The following is a 6391-nucleotide window of genomic DNA, read 5'->3' on the forward strand; positions in this document are numbered from 1 at the left end:
TCTTCACGATGCCTTTGTGAAGGTTATTTAACGTGTGTGACTTCAATCAATAATCCTGACATGCAGGTCACGTGATGCGGTAACTGGGAAATTCTGGAAAATTCTGTAGGCTTCTGTAGGATCTTATGCTTTAAGAAACTCTGAGTTATGGAACTGGAGACAAAAATGGCTTCTGTGTTACAGTGATGCATGTGTTTAATTTGAAGATAGTGCTGAGTACCATGCTCATCTGAAAGCAAGACAGAGAGAGAGAGAGAGAGAGAGAGAGAGAGATTCCATTTCCAGACAGAATGTTCCTCTCTTAAGCGCCTGTCTTTGTTGCACTAATTGAACACTTTATTATGGTCCGGCGTTGTCTCTTTCCTTCACCATTCCTCACAGGAGAAGACAAAAGGGACCAACAAGTGGGAGATAAATCAGAGGAAAGCTCCCTGATTGGAGAATCACCTACTCAGCAAGCCAGGGATACATTTTTCTGCAAATTCTTTTATACTTCATCAAAACTGCACTTAGTGTCTGTGTTCTGTGAGATATTTCGTACTGCTGAGAAGATACGCTCGTGTTAGCGTGTGTGTGTGTGGGTATATTTTGTGTGTGCGTGTGTACAGTATATTTGTGTGTGTGGTGGGGTACATGTGTCTATTTTTGTGTATATTTCTGTGTGTGTGTGCATGAGTGTGTGCGTGTGTGTGTGTGTGTGTATATTTCTGTATTTGTGTGTATATTTTTGTATGTAGGGGTATATTTCTGTGTGTGGAGTTTGCATGTTCTCCCCGTGCCTCGGGGGTTTCCTCCGGGTACTCCGGTTTCCTCCCCCGGTCCAAAGACATGCATGGTAGGTTGATTGGCATCTCTGGAAAATAGTCCGTAGTGTGTGAGTGTGCGAGTGAATGAGAGTGTGTGTGTGTGCCCTGTGATGGGTTGGCACTCCGTCCAGGGTGTATCACGTCTTGATGCCCGATGATGCCTGAGATAGGCACAGGCTCCTCGTGACCCGAGAAGTTCGGATAAGTGGTAGAAAATGAATGAATGAATTTGAATTTACTTAATTACTTAAAATGAGCCTACCATAAGCCACCTATTGAAATTCTTTAATATCTTTAAATAATAATAATAATAATAATAATAATAATAATAATAATAATAATAATAATAAAGTATTATTATTATTATTGCTGTTTTTGTTGATTGATTAATTCAATAATTTATTAATTCACTAGTTTATTAATTTATCAGACTTATAGGTCAATATATTCTTGGTCAGTTTAATTCACCCACACGTCTCTGAGACATTTTTTGGGTAGACGTTTTCAATAAAGTCTAGACAAGAGCTGAAAGGTAAAAAGTGAAAAGTAAAACCTTTACAGGAGAAATGTGAACTGCAGTGTGATGTGACATAAAAATATGTAAACAAACACATTATACTGTACGTAGTATTCCTCATTAACACATTAATATCACATTAATTATCACTGCTAATTGGTTAACATGGCTTTCGTCTTCATTACTGAAAGGCTTTTAAAATGGCATTTTAGCAAACCTATTTTAGCTAAAAGTAAACAGGGACAAAGGGGCAGGGGGGGAAATACTGCAGAGAGAGGGGGGGGGAGAGTGAGAGAGGGGGGGGGAGACAGAGAGAGAGAGAGAGAGAGAGACAGAGAGAGAGAGACAGAGAGAGAGAGAGAGAGAGAGAGAGAGAGAGAGAGAGAGAGAGACAGAGAGAGAGGGGGGGGTGAGGTGGGGGGGGAGTGAGAGATAGTGAAGAGAGAGAGAGAAGAGAGAGAGAAGAGAGAGACAGAGAGAGAGAGAGAGAATGAGAGAAGGAGAAAGAGAGAAGTAGAGAGAGAGAGATAGAGATGAGAGAGAGAGGACATGAAGAAGGGGGTGTTCGTGCTCTCTCTCTCGAGCGCAGCGCGCTCGCTCTCGCCTCTCGCGCTCTCGCTCTCTCGCGCTCGCTCTCGCTAGCGAGAGAGAGAGAGAGTAACACATACATTGTTATTAGAATTCTTAGTGTTGGATTTAGAGTCTGTTTGATAGAATATAATACTAATTAGACAGACAGACAGACAGACAGACAGACAGACAGACAGACAGACAGACAGGCAGACAGGCAGATAGATAGATAGATAGATAGATAGATAGATAGATAGATAGATAGATAGATAGATAGATAGATAGATAGATAGATAGATAGATAGATAGAAAAGATACATAGTCATTTAGAGATGTGTGTAGCTTGTAGCTTAATTGTCTACTGAGTAAAATAATATCAATATTTCAGTCGAAAGTGCTTGAATATAAAATGTTGACGTGATGAAGCTCTCATGCTCTCATCTCATCTGCTGTGGTCTCTTCCATTAAGTGTAGTTCATAAATATATCCATAAATATTTAGTCCTTAGGATAAGCACTGGTTCTGAAAAGGTCAGAAATGCATTTCATTTAAATTGTTCATGTTTAACCCTTAATCTATGAATAAGAATAAGAATAATCTGACACTAAAAAATAGAAATGTCTATATGATGAGACAAATCATAAATAATTCATGAGGGAGGCTAGACCACAAGTTTCACCATGGAAAGGGAAAAGAAAGGTGAATGAGGCATTAAAATGAAGAGACATGTACACAGAGAAAGGCAAGAAGGAAGCAAGTCTAGACATCAGGAGAATAAAACATGAGGCCCAGCAGAAAGAAAAAAAACAGCAAGCGGTCTGCTTTGAACAGAGGAGACGGACAATAAGATTTCCAGGCAGGAAAAAAAAAGCAGAATAACAAAGAAAAAAAAAGATGGATGTTTCTGGGAAGCCGTGAAGACCCGTGAAAAAGTCACTGCAGATTCTTCAGCATGGCATTGTACTGAGATCCTCACGTGTTACCCAATCAGAAATGTTTCTTCATCCATGCGGAGGCTCTGGGATGAATACGCTCCGGACGGAGGGATTGATAAGGATACGCAGAGTAGTGAAAAAAAAACCTGACAGCCTTGAGGCAGAGCTTCCAACGGCGCACTGACGGATCACGAGGTTTATAAAGATTGTACGCTAGACTTACCGTATGCACTCACTCATGGCAGGAATCTAAAAAAAAAAAACGATCGTCCGCCGTATTTTTAAGCAGCTCCGTATATGTAAACTGACGTCAAGGCGTCGTGTTTGAGGTTCGATCGGTGGGAGGTGATGTTTGTGGAAGCTGACTGTGTTTGTGGTGTTAAAGCAGGAAGGGAGGCTGAGGTCATGTGATCTCTCTCTCATCAGACGGTGGGAAAGATGACTCCAAAATGACCCTGTCTCTTACTATATCAGCTTCAAAGCATGAGTTGAAACACACACACACACACACACACACACACACACACACACACACACACACACACACACACACAAGCACACAAGCACACAAGCACACATATATATATTAGGGCTGGGCAAGTTTAACCCGTTTTTAATCGCGTTAATGCATTAATTAATTAACGCCAACAATTAGTTTATCGCGCGTTAACATACTTTTATTTTGAAAGTCCATTGCTCACTGCGTTTGAACACACATACTGTAGATAGACTGGGTCACAGGAGGGGAGGGATGTTTATCAGTACGCTACTGACTGCTTGGGATGAGCGTCATCACGCGTCTCAACCAATGAAAGCATTTGTTTAGTGCCTAAGAGAGCTACAAGCGCGAAACAGAAAATATCTGGTTGGAAAAAGGTAACGAATAATGGAAAAAAGGTAACGAAATCTTCTGGACATATTTATTTTTTTTTATTACAAACTAAATAAAAACATTAATGTTTTAATGTTTCATTCATACGTTAATGTTATATTTAATTTGATTACATTAATGTTTAAGTTAAGATTTACAAGAAGTGTTAACTGCTACTAACTTTTAACTGCTGTAAAAAAGCACTTTATTTGTTAAAGTTTTTGACAAACCAAATGTTATTGCACTTTTGTTCATACAGCAGTACTTTGATAGAATAAAATTATGCGATGCACTACTTTTGATTTCATTATTGAGTTTTGCACATGCTAGCCATTAATCGTGATTAATCACAGAAAAAAAATCATGCGATTAATCTCGATTAAAATATTTAATCGTTGCCCAGCACTAATATATATAAAACCTGAGGTGAAGCTGTGATGCACTGGTGCATTTGGGCCAAAACAGAGCAGCAGCAATAAAGCACTTCATGTGCCTACAGGAGCAAGAGAAAAGCAGCCTCTCATGTTGAGAGCAATCTTTCAAAATAATAATCAAGACGTAGTAAAGGACTGGACAACCGTAACAGCTACAGCAGTGAGGGATTGCTAATAAACCTTACGCCTCATGGCAGCGCTAGGCTGCTGGTACTGTACAAATCTCACTGGCCAGAAAAATACGGGTTTGTTTGCTCGGTCTCATTCAAATCATGGGTTCTTATTAATGCACTCGTAATACGAGATCGTTGCTATGGTAACAGTGGTTCACATGAACGCACCAGATAAACTAAACGCCTTGTCATTTTTTTTTTTTTTGTTTGTTTTTTTACAGGATTCCTTGATTTATAAGATTTCTGTCAGGATATTTAGATTTATTTAGTATTTTTGGAAGGAGTCTCTAGTGCCAGTGTTTTGTTTTGTTTATTCACTAAAAGTTTTTTTTGTTGCATTAAATAAATAAACAAACAAACACAAAAAAGACCATTTATAGCTACTATAATGTAAGTGATCATGGATAAAATAATAACTATTAAAAAGCATCATAACACTAGCTGAGGGATCGTCAGGGATTTACTAAAGCTGGGCTCGTAGCTGAGGGACAGTCAGGGATTTCTTTCCTGTGCCGAGAGTTACAGTACGTGCTGAACAACTCAGAAGGCATAAAGATCCTGCACAGCTTTGGTTACATTGCAACCGTGTGGTTTTGTATCGATTCATTCATGTCCTGTCATTAGTTTGCACATCGCCCTTTAATTACGTTGTGTATTAAGTCATTCGTACCAATAAACTGACGCTCCGCTCTGCTGGCAAAATAGATACGCAACTTATATGGGACATTTTCATCAGTGTTGACAAATGAATTATTCCATGGCTGTGAGTCTGATCTATAATGAGTCAGGATTCTGTTGTCTTTCAGCATGAGACGTGGTTTTTTCATTCCGTCGATAACCTTACACAGAATTTTAGAGGTTGACAGAAACACCTTCATATTTTATCTGCTTATGTGTGTAAGGAAACATGAACTAAAACACTACAAATTTATAATCCCTGAGTGTCTACTTTCATATGAGCTTCATATTAACCACCACTGTGAAGTGAGACATGAATAACTCATTCATTCACTAATTCATTCATTTTCTACCGCTTATCGGAACTATTCTCGGGTCACGGGGAGCATCATCGGGCATCAAGGCAGGATACACCCTGGACGGAGTGCCACCCCATCGCAGGTCACACACACACACTCTCATTCACTCACACACTCACACACTATGGACAATTTTCCAGAGATGCCAATCAACCTACCATGCATGTGCTTTGGGGAGGAAACCGGAGTACCTGGAGGAAACCCCCGAGGCACGGGGAGAACATGCAAACTCCACACATACAAGGCGGAGAAATCGAACCCCCAACCGTGGAGGTGTGATGCGAAGCATGTCCCCCCCATTAAATTATTGAAATGTATTAATAATTCTGATAGGGACTTACTGTATGCATGCTTGCTATGTGGATAGATGATGGCTGTGCATACGTGTGTGTGTGTGTTGTGTGTTGTGTGTGGTGTGTTTGTGTGTATGAATCAGGAGTCTCACCCAGGCCTCTGGGAGTGATGGAGCTGCAGGATGCAGGGTTAACAGCCCAGTAGTAGTACTTCAGAGGTGCATGAGCTGCAGACGGTTCCCACACGTCTGATGGTGTTATAGATCGTCGCAGTGCCGATAAATTCAGCCGAAAGGTACGTGTAGAGCGACAGCTGCACCTGAACGACAAACACGAATGGGTGAAACTCATCATTCTTTCTTCACAATAGGAAACTTCCAATTTCTATTTTTAATGAAACTCTTCCCCGAACCAATTGATTAAAAACAAATGAATGTGTATCGCTGTCAGCATCGGTACGGCTCCTCTGTCCTTAGAGGCCAATTCACACTAACTGAAATCATTAAGAATGAAACAGACCCAATTATATTTTAATGAATGTGAATATAGAGGATCGAATCCAGGAAGACGACGAGAGTCATGATTAAAAACTGAAAGACATTAAATTAGTCAGTCGTATGATTGCCAACATGCATTTCTTTTGTTTGGTTTTAAAAGCGACAGCAGGCAATTTTAAAGGGAATGCCATAAAAGTTACGAACCAAAAAATAAATAAAAAGTCTAGACTCTAGACAAATCAAATTTATACTTTTAGT

The 6391-nt window shown here is 39.9% G+C and overlaps 1 protein-coding gene across 6 annotated transcripts in view; it reads right to left on the reverse strand.

Moving 5' to 3' along the window:
* The window catches only part of nbeab (neurobeachin b), a 417880-nt gene that overhangs the window by 252849 nt on the left and 158640 nt on the right, over positions 1-6391 (reverse strand). Inside the window, exon 1 of one of the 6 annotated variants that reach the window (XM_047820675.1) lies at positions 5789-5913. The exons of the other annotated variants lie outside the window; for them this stretch is intronic. The gene's annotated coding sequence lies outside the window, so the exon portion shown is untranslated. Of the gene's footprint in view, positions 1-5788; positions 5914-6391 lie in introns of those variants that run through there. 6 annotated transcript variants of the gene reach the window in all.

This window comes from Tachysurus fulvidraco, chromosome 11 (assembly GCF_022655615.1).
Source record: "Tachysurus fulvidraco isolate hzauxx_2018 chromosome 11, HZAU_PFXX_2.0, whole genome shotgun sequence".
NCBI classification, from domain to species: Eukaryota; Metazoa; Chordata; class Actinopteri; order Siluriformes; family Bagridae; genus Tachysurus; species Tachysurus fulvidraco.